At 45.5% G+C, this 16,562-nt stretch overlaps 1 long non-coding RNA gene across 1 annotated transcript in view; it reads right to left on the bottom strand.

The window, feature by feature from the left end:
* Positions 1 to 7,865, bottom strand: part of LOC109302447 — a 22,494-nt gene extending 14,629 nt beyond the window's left edge. The window contains exon 1 of the long non-coding RNA XR_002098779.1: positions 7,855 to 7,865. This is a non-coding gene — a long non-coding RNA (uncharacterized LOC109302447). The remainder of the gene's footprint in view (positions 1 to 7,854) is intronic.
* Positions 7,866 to 16,562: the final 8,697 nt, after the last annotated feature.

The raw sequence follows: 16,562 nt of genomic DNA, 5'->3' as shown, positions 1-16,562 counted from the left end.
GGAGGAACATGGATTTGGGGGTATTTTAGAGGGCTGCAGATCTGGGAGGAGCCAGGCAGGGTCATTTTGCCCCAAGTGGCACAATTTGCTCCACACCAAAGTGCATGTCTGAGCACATATGCTGAAGCAAAAAGCCCTGGCTCAAATTTGCACCGTTTCTATTTGAGCTGCTGCAAACGCATGTGCTTGCATGTGTGGATGCACCCTTAGTGTTTTTAGTTACCTTTTTTGTTATGTTTTGCTCTCTTCCTGCTAGGAAGAGTAAACAACAAAGTGGTTTAAGCAGGCTGTATTGTCACTGTATTTACCACTGTTCACCAGTGTCTTGGCACTGCATTTACTTAGCAAACGGAAAGACTATAGATGCTAGACTCAGTTGCATTTATTGGATTAAGCACATTTTTTTTTCCAAATGGTACTATAGCCCAGGGCCAGTCTGAGTTGAACTGTGAGATCCCATACCAGAAGCAATAAACACCTAACAGCATGCACTTGTAAGTTCCAGAGAGTATATAGAAGCACTGCAGAGTCTGTATCCATGGGTTATTAGATTAGATTATTTGAAAAACACCACTTAATTTTGCAAATAAAGACTGTATCATTATAAAGAAATTCAGTTAAAAGTTAGTCATCATAACTATCTTCAGTTTTTTCTCCCAGTGCTTGGTTCAGCGCACAGTGGAAGTCCAGGGAACGGTTTCCACTACTTTTACCGGACACTGGCAGTAGTAGGATGAGCACTTCCAAAATATATAAAGACAATAAACTGATCTAAAAAACCCACTGGTTTAAAATAAAATTTTTCGAGGTGCACAGATATAAAGAAAATTTATTGCATCTAAAATCAGCCTGATGTGGCTGATAATTTGGCCAATTAAATGCCTGTGTGTGAGGAAAGCCGCAGCACAGCACATAGGCGGTGAGGAGCACAGCCCAGCAGCTTGGAGAGCTGCGTGTAGCTGGTATATCTGGTGTGGTGGAAGGGGAGGAGCGTGGGGGGGCAGATCAAGGCCCCTGTAGTGAGGGAGGAGTGGGGCTGGTGGGGGGGCATGTTCTCCCCACCCCGGCTGCGCAGCATGTGGGATGGAGCTGCAGCTCGTGCAGGGGTGGAGGGGCAGCCCCCACTGCTGTATGCTGCTCATCTGAGAACCACTGGTCCTGCGGTTGCCTGCTCACCCGGCGGCTCCCACCACTGCTCCTGCCACTCGTCTGGGAGGGTATGGAGGGGAGGGAGCGTGTGCCCTTGGATCTACATTAGCCCTGAGCTTATAGGTCTGGCCTGAGCTCTCTCACAGTCATGTGACAGCCCCAGTCAGCTGACCAGTCTGTAGGGCTATACTTTAAACACTGCTTTGCCAGCAGGCTAAACTCTGAAGACTAGGGCTAGGGTTCCCTGTTACAGTCATTTAAAAAGTCAAACTATATTGAGGATCTGGCCAAATTCAGCTCACAGACCTAGCCTTGTATCACTGAAGATAACTGTAATATGACCATCAACCTTACTGGAGGTGGGACTCCTTTAGAATGAATTTCCTTCTGCCAGTTAAGATCTACTTTGTCATTTCAGATCGATACAGATTATTTTATTTATTTCCTTTCTTGCTGTATTTCCAGTATAGAGAAAGTAACTTTATATGAACCTCTATTAAGTTATACAAGTTGAGTCTTAATTAACTAATATTGGAAAATGCTTTGAGATCTTCAAAGTGGACAAGGAATTCTTTATGTTAAGATGTCCTTTTGACAAAGTCTCTTGTGGTGAGTGAGGAAAAGAAAAGGCTGCCTTAAATCTTTTAACAGGTCTTTCATGTCTATGGCTTTTTTAAATGCATGCATGAGATTCCTAAAGATAGGGATGATAACTATAAATAAATGCACAATGGAATTTAGGTCTTTATCTTATATATTTTATTTAGAGAGAGATGTTTCATGCTATGCAAATATCTTTTCATAAAATCATCAAAATTGTACTGATGCCTGAAGAACTTTTAGTTTGCAGAACATGGCTTTACAAATTTTGAGGGTGTTGTTTACATCTTTCACTTCTCATCACACAACTCTCAGCACATGTTAAAGTAGTCTAAGGATTTGTTCTAAATTGCCATCCTCTAGCCAGTGAAAGAGTTGAGCGTGGCATGACTATGCCCCTTTTTTGTTCAGAAAAATCCTTGTTTGCTTTTATTTGGATATTTATTTCAGTTTGTATGCGTACTACTTCAGTTAGTACTCCAAGACATACCCCCTCTCCAATTGAAGGGATTGGAGCAGGTGCATGAGCACTGTGGGAGGTGTAGAGCAGAGACAGATCACCAGTGGGGACATAACCATATACCCTTTAATGAGGGAAATGTGGGTTGGAGCATAACATATATACTAGGGCATATAGGGTGCACTACAATATCCCAGGGGGACAGGGACTCAATAACTGTTAGGCATTTGCATGCATAAGCATACTCATTCAGTTGACAAGAGACAGGTTTGACAAAATATAAGGAGTGGGCTGACACAACAGGAGACACTGGTTGACAAAATATTAAACACAGAGTAACAAAAGATACAAGATGCAGGCACCTGGGAGTGGGGAAAAGAGAAAAAAGACAAGGACCCCCTTTCACTTCACTCACCCCTAACTGATCCAGCCCAGAATCAAATTCCAGTCTCCCACGTGGTAGGTAAGAACTCTACCACTCAGACACTAGTGCTTGGACTACTCAAGGCTGCTAGGGCTTTTGTCCTTCCAGAAGCCCCAGGCTGCATGCCACGCTGCCCTACCTCTTGTTGGGGAATCTGGAAGCTGAGCAGGGAGCCTCCTGTGCTAGCTGCATGCTGTATTGCCCAGCCTTTCACTGGGGAATCTGGGAAAACTGAGTAGAGAGCCTCTCATGCCAGCTGCATGCCGTACTGCCCAGCCTCCTGCTGGGGGATCTGAGAGCTGAGCTGGGCACCCCTCCTGCCAGCTGCACACTGTGCTGCCCAGCCTCCTGCTGGGGGATCCTGGAGCTGAGCTTGGAGCCTCTCATGCTGGCTTCATGCCGTGCTGATGAAAGCTCAACTGCCACCTGTAGATTCTGCTTCCTCAGGCTCTTCTGGGGCAACTGTTCCAGCCCTGCTGGGCCAGCTCTTGCCAGCTCTTCAAAGCTTCTTCTTTGTCATCCCTTGCCAGTCTCTCCCCAAGTCAGCTGTGCTGCCCCTTTTATCCCCCTCCAGGTGGCTGGAGAGGCCAATCAGGGGACATGAAGGGTGAGTCTTAATTCAGGTCTGGTTTCTCTGCCTGGGCCCCAGGGGGGAGGGGGGGCAAGCCTTCCCCCTCTCTAGGGCCTGATTGGTGAGGAAAGGGAATCCCCCCCCACCAATCTTTTCTCTTTTCTTTCAAAACCCCTGGGCCAAATCACTACTGGCTAGCCCATCACATCTGCTTATTAGAATAGGGCTTTTGGTATGCTATGATGTGTAACAGGGATCATGAGACCCTGTTACTTGAAGAGCCATTCCTACCCAGGAGGGTCATTGGCTGATCAGACCTGAAAGTGAAACTGAGCACAGCTACAGCCACCTGCAGCTGTCCCGAAGGAAAAAAGAAAAACTAGAAGATAAAAGCCAGTGCCACAAGAGAGAGAGAGTCCCTGGCTAGGGACTGTGAGTGAAGAGGCTGGCTGGACACTCCAGGAGCACAGAGGCTTCAAGGGTGAGGATCTGAAGAACCTCAGAAGCGGAGGCCAATGACAGAGGTAAAATAAAGGGGAAATACTTACCAGAATGGGGACAGGCTGTGGAGACGGAGGGAGAAGCCACAGGGCAATCAGCAGAGGCAGCGTGGCTGGAGTTGGGAGCAGGGACGGCATTCCAGCGGGGATGGAGAATGCAGGAGTGGCAGCTGCAGTGCAGTCATGGAGACCAGACCTGTAAGAGGGACAAGAAGTTCCTTAATGAATAAAAGGGAGAAGTCATCCCTGGGGAAGCAGAGAGGCATGGTGGTGGTTACACTTTGTTACTTTTTCCTGGTGGCTGGCAAGACTGTATATTTTCCTTTGGCACCTAGTAAACAACTTTTGTGTTCCTAAAAGGGCTACTCACCTGAGTCTTCTTTTCTTCAATTCTCCCATCAAAGGCATGGCAACAAGTTAGACCAGGGGGGTCCTATTATAACCATGAACCTGGTAACATGATGGTTTGTTTAACTATCTAACAAAGTTTTGTTAGCTATGCAAAAGACTTAGTGGAATAGCTAATCTTTGTATGACCTTTAACTGAGTCACCTAATCGGAGAATTATCTAGGTAATAGGGCTGTGTGAAATTTCAGCAGCCATTTCATTTCAGAGGTATTTCAACACCTGAAAAACTGAATCCATAATTAAATGGGAGGCTCTGAAACAAAATGAAACCATCCAAAATGTTTCATATTTTTTTTGGAGGCAGGCTTGCAGGAAAACAAACTTGGGAGAGTGGGGGGGAGGACTGCTCTGATATTGACAACTATAGCTGACCAGTGTCTGTGATCTGTCCCTGAGGTCCCTTCCAATCCCAGTGCTCTGGCAGAGGGATGCACACAGATCCAAGGGCCCACATGCCTGGGTAAGAGTCCAGCACAGCCCCACAGACCTCCTTTAAAGTGCTGGGAGGCTGGGGCCAGGTGGGGGATGGGGCTGGGCAGGGCAGCCATGGGGGGCTTCTCCCGTGGCTCCCCCTGCTGAGGCAGAGGCAGGCACAGCTGGAGGAGCCATGGGAGAAGTCCCCATGGCTGCCCTGCCCAGCCCCATCCCCCACTCGGCCCCAGATTCCCAGCACTTTAAAAAACAAAAATCAAACCCCGCTCTCACTGGCTGCAGCAGCGGTGATCAGGGCCTTGCCCCCCCGCACTTTGCACCCATGTGGCAGGTGTTGCATCGTGGCTCAGCAGGACGCTATGCATTGTCTGGGATCTGGGGTGGCTCTGCTTGTCAGCTGGAGTCTGGCACTACTCATCCCCAGTGGCCCCTGGTCCCAGACAGTGTGCAGCGCCCTACCGAACCATGCTGCACCTGTGCCATGGGGCAGCTGCTGTGTGGATGTCACGCGGAGGGGGGGTAATCCCTGATGCCCCTCACTGCCCTGCGCTGCATGGGGGGATCTGCCATGAGCCCTGAGAGGCCCTGATTGCCACTGCTACAGCTGGTGAGTGCGGGACTTTTTTTGTAAATGCCAGGAGGCTGGGCTGGGTGGAGGATGGGGCTTAGCAGGGCAGCAATGGTGGCTTCTCCTGTGGCTCCCCTGACCTGGGAAGAGGAAGGCACAGCCGGAAGAGCCACGGAAGAACCTTCAGCCATGCAGCTATGCCTGCTTCTCCCCTGATGATCCAAACCTCCAAAACAGCATTGAAACTCCGAAACAGATTCGGCTGAATTAAAATGGAACAGTGATCTGAAGCACCCAAACGAGTCGCTGTCCCTCTGAAATGGCCAAATCTGAAACGGAAATGAAACAGCACTTTTGTACAGCTCTACTAGTTAGGGGTCATTTTTTTGCCCCTATAGTGAATCACATAGATTGTACCAATTTAGTGCTTCTATTTCCTCTTTCAAAAATAGAAAGCATTTTTCTGCATGTTTGGTATTGTGATTATATATATTTTTGGATACCTTCTAAGATAAGCACATGCAAATGAGCTTTTTTTTTTTGTTTTGTTTTTTAAAGACTACCTGCTGTGAGCAAGGTGGCTATAAAAAGGATTGTATGAAGTTATGTTCCTAGCTGGCTTTATTAAAATGCACTGCAACCTACCATGGATCAAGATTTGGGAACATATATTTTGTTGATTGGGACTGAAAAAGACCATAACCAATCAGTAAAACAACACTGCTGTAGTGGATTGGTCTTCTAAACCTTTATACAATAACCTATGCAAGGAACAACAGGGACAATGTGGGAACCAGTTGTGATCCAATATCAACTGGGAAGTCTTCCAGGGAATATTTTGCTGGGGGTCTCCAATCTGGTCCTTTCACCCTGGTTTAGCAAAAAGAAGGCAGAGCACAGAGCAAAGAATCTAGTCCACTCAAAATACAATTTTAATACTGGTAGTTCCCATACCTGGAAGCGAGAGTGTTGGGAGAAATCTATTTTCTTTTGCATTTTTACATCTTTCTTTGTAGTTAAAGCAGCTGCTATTTCGTTGCTGTTTATCTCACAAACTTATCTCACAGGTTTCTAGCCTGTGTTGGAGTTCCCCTTGTAGAAGTCCACATTATCATTCATTTTTCTGTTTGTTCTCTAGGGAAAGAAACCTTCACATGTTCTTGTACAAGCAGTTAAAGGTTACTGTTTAATCCTGTGAACCTCTCTGGAACTGATTTTATTTTAGCTGCTGCTGCTGCTTTTATTTTTGCATTTATAATAACAATAATTATCATATGTTGTCTCTTTGACATTAATTACTTTGCAACAAAGACTAATGATCCTTGAAAAATGCTCAATGTCATGTATTTATAAATGGCTAACAGCCAATGGTGCATGGGTCAAAAATACTGTGGAAAAGTAAGGAATGACTACAAAAAAGTTTCCTGACAATTTTTGCAATGAAAAATACAACTTCCCAAGATTATTTGGAATCTTTGCCCCCAGCAACAGCAAAACCTTACAATACAAAACATGTCATAGGTATTCACAGTTGAAATCCTAGTCCTCCATGGTGTTTTTACATTTGAAAAGACTGTATTCTTTGACAGGAATGGTGCTTGTGGACATAACTCTCCTCTTCCCCCAAGTGCTTTACTTGACTGGGCTCATTCCTGCACTGACCCTATGCATGCCTAGAAGAGGCAGCATGTTACTTCAACTTGGCTCTCCTAACCTTTGTAAAGATCTTGTGCTTTAGTGGAGCTTTTTTGATGCTTTTATCTAATAGCTGATTGAATCAGCTGTAGCTAAAAGTGCCAAAAATCCCTACTGAAGCATCCAATCTTTAGAGGCACTGCAGAGCTGGGGTAAAGTAATGTGCTGCTGCTTCTGGGAAGGCATTTAAAAAAAATGTCTACAAACTTCTCAAATGGCAGGTGATATTAAAATTTTACTTTTGCTTTATCATAACATTTGTGCTCTGATGGATTTCTGCCTTATTCCCACAGTTGTACAAAAGGAAAGCTCCATTGATGACAACAATAATAGCAGTCCTGGTTTAATATATCTTCTAGCATTTCAAATGCTGTTCTATCTTAACAATATTTGAGGTTATATATTGTGTTTACTCACAAGCAAGATGAGTTCCCCCCCACAAATAGCATGGGGAAAAAAGACTGTAATCTTATTGCATACAAGGCAACTTTGCTAAATATGCTACTATTAAACTGCTGCCAAAAGCAGCATGTACTCAGTAATGGAAACCAGCTATGAAGCTAATTAAGTGCAGCCAACACTGAGCATGACTATAAAACATGACCCATAGAGCCAAACTTACTGAGGACAATCTATCACAAGGATAGATTAGTGCAACACATCTGAATACTATATAGGGTAGTGTTCACTGCATGCAGTCCCCCTCAGTGCTGACTCTATCAAGTTATGGTAAGCCACTACATTGAATACATTTCAACTTTATCTTCTGGAGCTGTGCCTTTGTTTCCCATTTCCAATTATTCCTGTTTGTTCACCAGCCTTAAGTATCTGGCAACTACCACCAAAGGAGACCCAAACAGTTCATCCAGAATCCCTCTGTTGCCCCATCTCTCATCCTACCGCATATGATTAGTGCGGCCCTGCTTTCCATGAGGTGGAGCTAGGCCAGGTTGACCTGTACCTCATCTGCATATACATTTTTGGAGCATTCCAGGATTCTTGACAAGAACACCCAGTTCCAATCATGAATGGGGTCTAATTAGCACATGGATCCTTTGGGGTTGGAGGTACCATGGCTTGAAATGCATTTGACTCTGCTGGGGCCCAGCCCAATAAACTACAGGGTAAATTACAAGCCTTTGGCTTTGGACTAATATTATGCATAGTGCTGTGACCAGTGGGGTCCCTCAAGACTCTGTCCTAGGGCCCATACTATTTAACATCTTCATCAATGATATAGACATTGGTGTCAGAAGTGGACTGGCCAAGTTCACCGATGACACCAAACTCTGGCGTAAAGCATCCATACCGGAAGACAGAAGGGTGATCCAGGCAGATCTTGACAGGCTCAGGAAATGGGAGGATGAGAACCTGATGGTTTTTAACACCAAAAAATGTAAGGTTCTCCACCTTGGGGGGGAAAAACCTGCAGTATGCTTATAGGCTCAGCAGTGCTATGCTGACAAGCACTACAGATGAAAGGGCCTTGGGGGTTATGATTGACTATAAGATGAACATGAGCCTGCAATGTGATTCTGTGGCTAGTAAAACAAGCAAAATGCTGTCTTGCATCCACAGATGCTTCTCAAGCAAATCCCAGGATGTCATTCTCCTGTTGTACTCTGCCTTGGTGAAGCCACAGCTGGAGTACTGCATCCAGTTTTGGGCTCCACAATTCAAAAAGGATGTGGAGAAGCTTGAGAGAGTGCAGAGGAGAGCCATGCGCATGATCAGAGGTCAGGAAAACAGACCTTATGATGAGAGGATGAGAGACATGAGACTCTTCAGCCTAGAAAAGCACAGGCTCAGGGGTGATCTGGTAGGCACCCACAAATTTATCAGGGGTCCTCACCAGGATCTGTGGGAACATTTGTTCACCAGAGTGCCCCATGGTATGACAAGGTCAAATGGTCACAAACTCCTGCAAGACCATTTCAGGCTGGACATAAGGAAGACCTTCTGTACTGCCTGAGTCCCCAAGGTTTGGAATGGACTGCTGCCATAGGTGGTTCAAGCACCTACTTTGAATGCCTTCAAGAGACATTTGGAAGTTTATCTTGCTGCGATCCTATGATCCCTGCTGACTTCCTGCCCCTGGGGAAGGGGGCTGGACTCAATGATCCTCCAGGGTCTCTTCCAGCCCTAATGTCTATGAAATCTATACATAAGTAGGCACAAAAGTGCTCCTTAACTGTGTTTACTGCAAGTTTTAGCACAAAGACTGCATAATTTCAAAAAAGATGACTCACATCAATTTTGGATGTGCTAAGTTTATGGATACCTAAGTTTATGGAGCAGCCATCAGGGGTGGTTAGGCCCAATTAGGTGGTCACATGACCGCAAGGGGTCCCTGGATTGGGTAGGGCTAGACAGCTGGGGTATAAGCTCAGGCCCTAGGAGCTGAGCTGGCAGTTACATCTAGGGAGCCAGTGGAGCAACATTGCACAGCATGAGGAAAGTAGCTCCCAGATCATCTAGAGGTTAGAGTAGGAACTATGGGGATGGTAGAGGTTCCTATTGGTCCTAGGTAAGACTGGAAACTGTAGCCTGCTGGGTTTGGATGGTGTAGTGGGACTGGCTGTGGTAGGGTAGTCTCCAGGAAATGCTGCACCTGTGCCTCCCCAGTGAAAGGTGAAGATGGGGGACCATAAAGCCTCAGCTTCTGCTGTCTTGTGTTTACTGTGTGGAGGGGAAAGGCTAAGGGAGCACACCCTGATAGAAAAGCACAGAGTCCAGGCCCACAGAATGGCCTGAAGCAGGGGCCAAGGCACACTGAGTAGGGCCTGAGGCCAAAGGGGGCATGAGGACCAGGAGCCCAATGAGGGGGAAGAGAGACCAAGACATGTCTGAGGGCACCTGAGGCCAAATGTGGGCTGGAGGCTGAGCATGATCCAGCTAAGGGGCCGGGGGAGTTGGAAGCGATTTTGGATGCCAGCTGTGAGTCATGGGACACAGTAGAAGGGGAGGTTCAGAGCCATGTATTTCACCCTTGGCATCAGCACAACCAAATGGGCAACCTCCTGAATATAAACACCTATTTTGTGGAAACATCAAAGACGTGGCAGAAAAGGCAGGGTGGACTGTCCTAGACAGGTAGGCAGGCCAATGCTGTGACCAGGCTTGAGGCAGCCCCCTATCACAATGGTAAATTATGTTTATTTCAAAGTGAGGGGAGGAAGGCAAATTGGAGTGCCTCCCCCCTCCCAAGTGCAGGCTGGGCAAACCCCAGACTGGAACACCCTTCCCTGCCTTCTCCCTCACCCCATCCTGAACATAGCACTACGGAGCACCTTCATCTGAACCCTCCTTAAATCTGGGTTAATTTGTCATGTGATTGGGCAGAGCACTTTTAAAGTGCTCGGCAGCTGTGCACTATTGTCAGGGCATGTCTATAGAGCACTTTCAGGAGGCATGACAAATATCACTTCTGTAAGCACCCTGGAATAAATAAAACATATTTCTTTGATGTGTTCATGTAGCATCACTTGTATATTTATTAACATTCCATCCATTTCCAGCCACAATCCAGCAAAGGCTTAACTTTCTGCACTATGTGTGGTACCATTGAGGTTAATTACTATAGTCCTTACAATACTAAATCATAATATATTTATGGTTAATCTAATTTGACATTTTGTAATTTATGCAATACAGAATGTGCAGCTTGTGAAAAGTGAGCTCATGCATAAATCTTTGTCTTTTTTGAGTTAGTTTGCAAACTTTCCTTAAACTAAAATAGCTATAGCTAAAAGTTAAAATAGGGCAGGGTGGCACCTTCAGAACTAACTGGTTCAGAGAGGCATAAGCTTTTGTTAAACAGCTTTTTTTTATCAGATTCTATTAATGGACTTGCAGAAACCAGAGTTTTTTGCTTTCTACAGGTGCATCCACAGCATCTGATAAAATAGACTGTCATCTAAAAAGAAGCTTATGCTTCTCTGAACCAGATAATCTCTAAGTTGCCATCCCACCCTGTTTTCTGTATTACTGCTGTAGTGGGACTTTAATGTTATCATCTCCATATCACCCCTTTGCAGTAGGGAAATGCCATTATCCCCACTATTGGTGGTGGTGGCAGTCCCTCAATATGAGGAAAACAGTCTTCTAGTAAATTGGTGGAGTCTTTGAGTCTGGAGATGGCTGAGGAGGTAATGTGCATGTCTGACTGCAGATAGGGCAAATAGTTCTGGGAGGAAGGAGTGGGTCCTGGTAATGTCAGATCACATCTCTTTCCCTTTGCCTTCCTTGTCTATCCACATCCACAGTGAGGTGGGCTTGCTTAAAGTGATCAATAACTTCATCATACACTATGGAATCATGCTTGAGTCTCCCAACCATTGATAGAGCACCATTTCCCAGGAATGCAGGAGCAAAACAGGTGGCCGTCTCCTGACGGTGGAGCAATCTATCACAGCAGGTGCAGATGAAGCACCTGTCACCCACCGCCTGCTCGTGGCAGTGCTGGGCACTCAGGGCAGGCTGCTGTGGGCCCAGGGCACGGGCCTTGGTGGGAGGAGTCAATGGACCATCATAGCCCAGTCTGGCCTGACCCTTGAGCCCTCCTCAAGTTCCTGGTGCCACCGTGAGCAAGCAGCAGGTCACAGGTACTTTACCTGTACCCAGCACACTAGTTAACTCTGCTGCCACTGCTCTTGGGAAAAGGAGGAGCAGCCAGCTGCAGGCCAGTCGCTGCCTACACTTCTGGGCCATGGGACCAGGCCAGATTGGACCACACTGCTGGGCCATGGGGCCGGGTCCTGTGGGCCAGGGGAGTGGGCAGTGGTGGGGAAGGCAATGGACAGCTGCAGTCCAGTTCAGCCAAGCCCCAAGTCCCAGGAGTTCAGCCTGGTCCAGCCCAGTCTAGCCCCATGGCTTAGGGAAATAGGCAGTGATGGGTCCGTGGCAGCCTTCCCCTCCTTCTCTTGGAGCCAGTGGCTGAGGTAACCATTGTGGTGGATGAAGGTGAGGCATCTGTAACCCACCACCTGTCCGGGCACTTCGGATAAGCTGCCATGGGCCAGTTGCTGCCTAGGACCCTCTGCCATGGGGCTGGACTAGTCTGAGCTCCACGTCCAGGTCATGGAGCCAGCCTGGACCAGGCTGTGGTGTGCCAAGCTAGCCCTCCCTGGCTTTTAGCCTGAGCCACTGCAGGCATGTGCCTGCATTTCCAGAGTCACAAGTGAATGTCTATGCACTTGCAAATTAGTTCAATCTACACAGGTTAGACAAACCTGCAAAGATTGAATCAATTCAGGCTCTGGATTTTTGAATGTCCGTTCCTAGCCAGTGTGTCAAAGCATTTCATACGCTTCACAGAAGTAGTCAAGAGTCAGCTTCAGTTGTCAGCTTCAACTGAGTGGGTACACATGACACAATCAGTGTATGATGATTAGTAATGGAGATGTTAGTTATCTTGGGTTTGGTTAATGTTAAAGAGATTCCTGTCCATGTGATACTGGATTAATAAATCCAGTGAGTGGATCTGACTTTAGATGCAAGCCTATCAGCAATAAGAAGTGAATTGACTGTGATAAAAGTGGGAAAGAGTGTTGGTGAAATCACACATCCTTGTGTCTCCCGTTTCTTCAATGAAGAGAGCCATTTTTGAGGTCCCTTAAGATGCTTAGGATGGTTGCTGTCATATTATCATGAAAGGATGTGATGAGTGGTAACAAATTTTAACATGTATCCACATCTCATCAGAGTTTTCCATAGGGCCTCTCTGTTGATTAGGTCTTTGGTCAATGAAGACCATGTAAAGGAATGGAGTGCTGCTTGTGGCATTCCTACAGCTATCTGACAATAAAAATTGCACCTCTAAGTGGTCTGAAACCATTTTGAAAATGAGGGAAGGACAAGGAAGCACTAAGTGGTTAGTGAAAGGTGGCTCAGAGTGGTGGAACAGCTGGGAATTGAAACCAGGTTGTGTGAATTTCAGCCTGATGATTAATCACTGAGTTTGCCCTATTTTGCTTTACACACCTGCAAAGACTAATTTTAAGTACATGAATATACTCATGTGGTTAAAATTAATCAAGGGCATAAGCCTTGGCAAGATTAGGGATTCAGTCATTCGTATCTTTCAGCCATGGACTTCCTTAAGGGTCCTTTCTTAAAGCTCCTTTGAAAGACTTGGCAGCCTACGCTCCCATGTATAATATGCCATATGTAATTATTGATATTTCAACTGAAGCTCTTACTTTGGAACAAGTCGCTCCGATTAATAGACATTTTATTAAATAAAGTACTCAAGAAAATTGTACTTGAACTTTAACATGCTTAACCTGAATTCTATGGCTCTGTTTAGCTATGTAGGTTAAGTGTTGGAAGTACCAAATGAGTTATTACTCTGGTTCTCTGTTGTAGCAGTGTGGGGAGGGGACACCATGCAAATGATATCAATATGAATACTCACATGCTTAAAGTTAAGCAATTGCATATGTGTTTCCCTAGGAAGATTTTCAAAGCACAGATTGCTGTTCAGTACCTCAATTTGTGGGTGCAAAATCTGAGCACTCTTGAAGGATCCAGTTTTACAGCGGGTGAGTTCAGACACATTCTAAACATCTGGAACCTTTAAGATGTTCCAAGCTATGCACCTAAAAATCAAAAGTCATTTTTGAAAATGATAGACATCTACTGTTGTTTTTGTAATATTTTAGGGAAAAAAAAGATAAACTCACCTAAACTAAGACAAGGAAGAAAGAAAATTAATTTATAATAAGCATTAATTAATTAATAATAATGTCAAAGCCATTGTCCTAAATTGAACTTTCCATGTTGCAATGTAACTCATTTAGTTTCTTGTTAAACCTTGGAACCTTAAAATATGACTTATGGCGATATGTATTAGACACAGAAATTGCCATAAGTCATATTTTTATATATGTTTATATATAATATTTAAATTGTGCTGCAGCAAATGAAGTAGTATATAATTCCTATTTGTGTTTCTATAACTCAGACATAGCCTTGGGTAACAGGGAAAGAGAATGTAAGAAAAATAGAAGTAAGTATGTGGTAGGGTTTCCACTAATGAACTCCCTCTTGAAAATATGTGAAAATGTATGTGACTTATGTGAAAATAATTGTTGTCTTGAAACTGTCTGACAAATTAGCACTGCTCCAGAGTACATTCAGAATGGAGGAAGGGGTTTAAAAGTCAAATAGGGGTCCTTTCATGAAAAAGTATCTCTAGGAAAGGGGACATATTCAGCCTCCAGTTGATCTTGACATGTGAGGCTCAATTTGATTTGGACTGAAATCTAGGTCAGCCCAGGTGTTCATTCTTAATAAAGAGTTTTAATGGGCATGAGGTGGGACTGATGACCTATGGGATGCATTTTGGGGTTAAAATTTGCTTAGTGGATGATTAATGTGAAGGAGTGAGACAAAACTCACAGTATGGAGGGCCGTCAGGGCTGCAGCTAGAAACCAGAAGGGAAGGAAAATACCCACCCCACTTCCAGAGCAGCATCTCATTCAGGATTGGAGGAGGGAGGCTGCCCAGAGGTATTTCTGGCCCCGGAGAGGGGCAGAGAGGGGTCAGTCCCCTGCAGGCCTCAGGGAGAGAGGAGCAGTTGAGTGTCTCAGCAGTCAAGGGCTGTGGAACTTGCCAGAGGAATGCTGTGGGAGTGACCCTGAGCAGGAGGCAGGCGGAGGCCTGCACACACGTGGCTGGTGATAATCTCCAGAGCAGAGCTGCAGTTGAGGGTCCAGAGAGAGGAAGTCTACAATGCCTGTGATAATCTCCAGAGTGGAGTTCTCAACAGAGGACCCAGAGGAGGGCCTGAAGGGAACTACAATTACAGGTAGAGTCTTCATGTGTGTGAAGGAGACCCCAAGGAGACTGAATGTTTATAGGGATACAGGGCAGGCTGGTGCATAACAAAAGACTGGACTAAGGGATTTTCTTGATCGCAAAGATTGGTATTTTGAGAACCTGATCTTGGGTAAAAGGGGACATGGACTGAGCCCAACAAGGAGGCTGAGAACCGTCGGGGTTTTCTTTGGGGTTTTTTTTGCCTTTTCTTTTGATATTCAAGCACCGGCCAAGACCAGCCCTGGAAGGGTATACCTAATCAAGACCAAAGGTCACCCTGGGGTAGAGGGCCAAATAATACCACAACAGGCAGCACTGCGACCTGGCTGTAGAAGAATTTTGTGAGTACTATCTGGAGAGGCTAGACTGGGGTAAAGGGGAGTTCTGGAGCCCCACAGAAGAAACAGGGATTGAGACCAGGCAGGATCACCATGGGCAGTGCCTCCTGGGAATATATTTCATCAAAGCTGTGGCAGGAGAGAAAACATAAGAGCAACTTCCTGGCAGACCAGGTGTTCCAAACCTGAGGTCCACCCTGTCGCCGCCTGTAGACAGACGAGCTCAGGGTAGTGGTAGCAAGCCCTACAATACATACAGCTATCTCAATTAACTATAGAGACCTTCTGAAGTTTTGTAAACTGTATGCCTTTCTGTTTAACTCAATGAGAACAATAGCTAAAATTAAATGAAAAACAGAAGGTCAGCACAGGGTCTTCAGCATGTATGGAACTGTCATAGTTTAATTGTATTTTAGGCCACAAGGGACTGTTAGATCATCTAGTCTGACCTCCTGCATATCATATGCAGCTGCACCTTGCAGGACCATTTACAACATTAGACAATAACAGGGCTCACTGCTCAGAGTGAAGAATACCATTACAATGTCTATTATTAAAGAGGTCTCTTTGGCCCTTGGCAGATGTTACATTTCAGAGGCAATTATCACACCATAAAGAGTAACCTTACCACACACTGAAGGAATTAAAGGCACAACAAAACAGGAAACCAGCAACACAAATATTCCACAAAAAGTTTTTGACTGTGCAGCAGGGCAGTGACTAACCAGAGCCAGTTCCCTGTGTGATCTTGGGGCTAAGACTGACAATCATCTGATTGTTGATACCAGCTCTGGAGCCAGTTCAAGACCCCAGTGTAATTTCAGGGCTGGGACCAACAATCAGCTGGTTGTCAGGACTGCTCCAGTTCACGCTAGGCTGCAGTCACCCATCTTTCAATTTGCTGGTCCAGTGGGAGTTTGGACTCATGATTTTGGGTTTCCCCTGCACTGGCAAGTAGTAATGGCACCATTGAAACTTGATCCCTAATCCCAAAATAGTGCAACCTACCACGCAGGTATGGCATTGCAGGAGAAGCAATTGTTTGTCTTGAGGATCAGATTCCATCTTGCCATTAAATTAGTGTGTGCCTTAGGTGGTGTTCCTAGATTTATCTATGTCTAGAAGCTCATCAGACTCTGGATAACATGGGATGATTGTACGAGTACAGGATGGGTGACTGCCTTGTGTATATGTGCAGGCCTTACTTCTTTATGGAATGTATTTCATTAAAAAAAAATTCCATAGTGGGTGTTCAGGTGTGGATCCTGGGGAAGGGGGGTGCCATGGTTGCACCCTCTCCCCCTGCCCTTGATTCCTAGTCAACCCAGAGTTAAACCCCAGTGCCTGGCACAGGCTAGCAGCATTTTTTATTCAGGCAGCAGTGAGGGAGTCAATTGACTTGATTGCTCATTATATTCCACCTGATTCCTTCTAAACTCTTCATTCCACAGGTGTTAACGGCCCTCTCTCTTTTTAAAAGGTCTTAATGTTCCACTAATTAAGCTATTTTTTTTCTTCTGCAATTCTGCTCTTGTGTTAGCTGCTTCTGGTAATGTAGCTGCTATTTCACAGCCCTGGTGCCTATTTTTAGCAG

This window comes from Gavialis gangeticus, unplaced genomic scaffold (assembly GCF_001723915.1).
Source record: "Gavialis gangeticus isolate Ggan-Ray unplaced genomic scaffold, GavGan_comp1, whole genome shotgun sequence".
Lineage (NCBI taxonomy): Eukaryota > Metazoa > Chordata > Crocodylia > Gavialidae > Gavialis > Gavialis gangeticus.
This window is presented reverse-complemented; position numbering and strand designations above follow the sequence as displayed.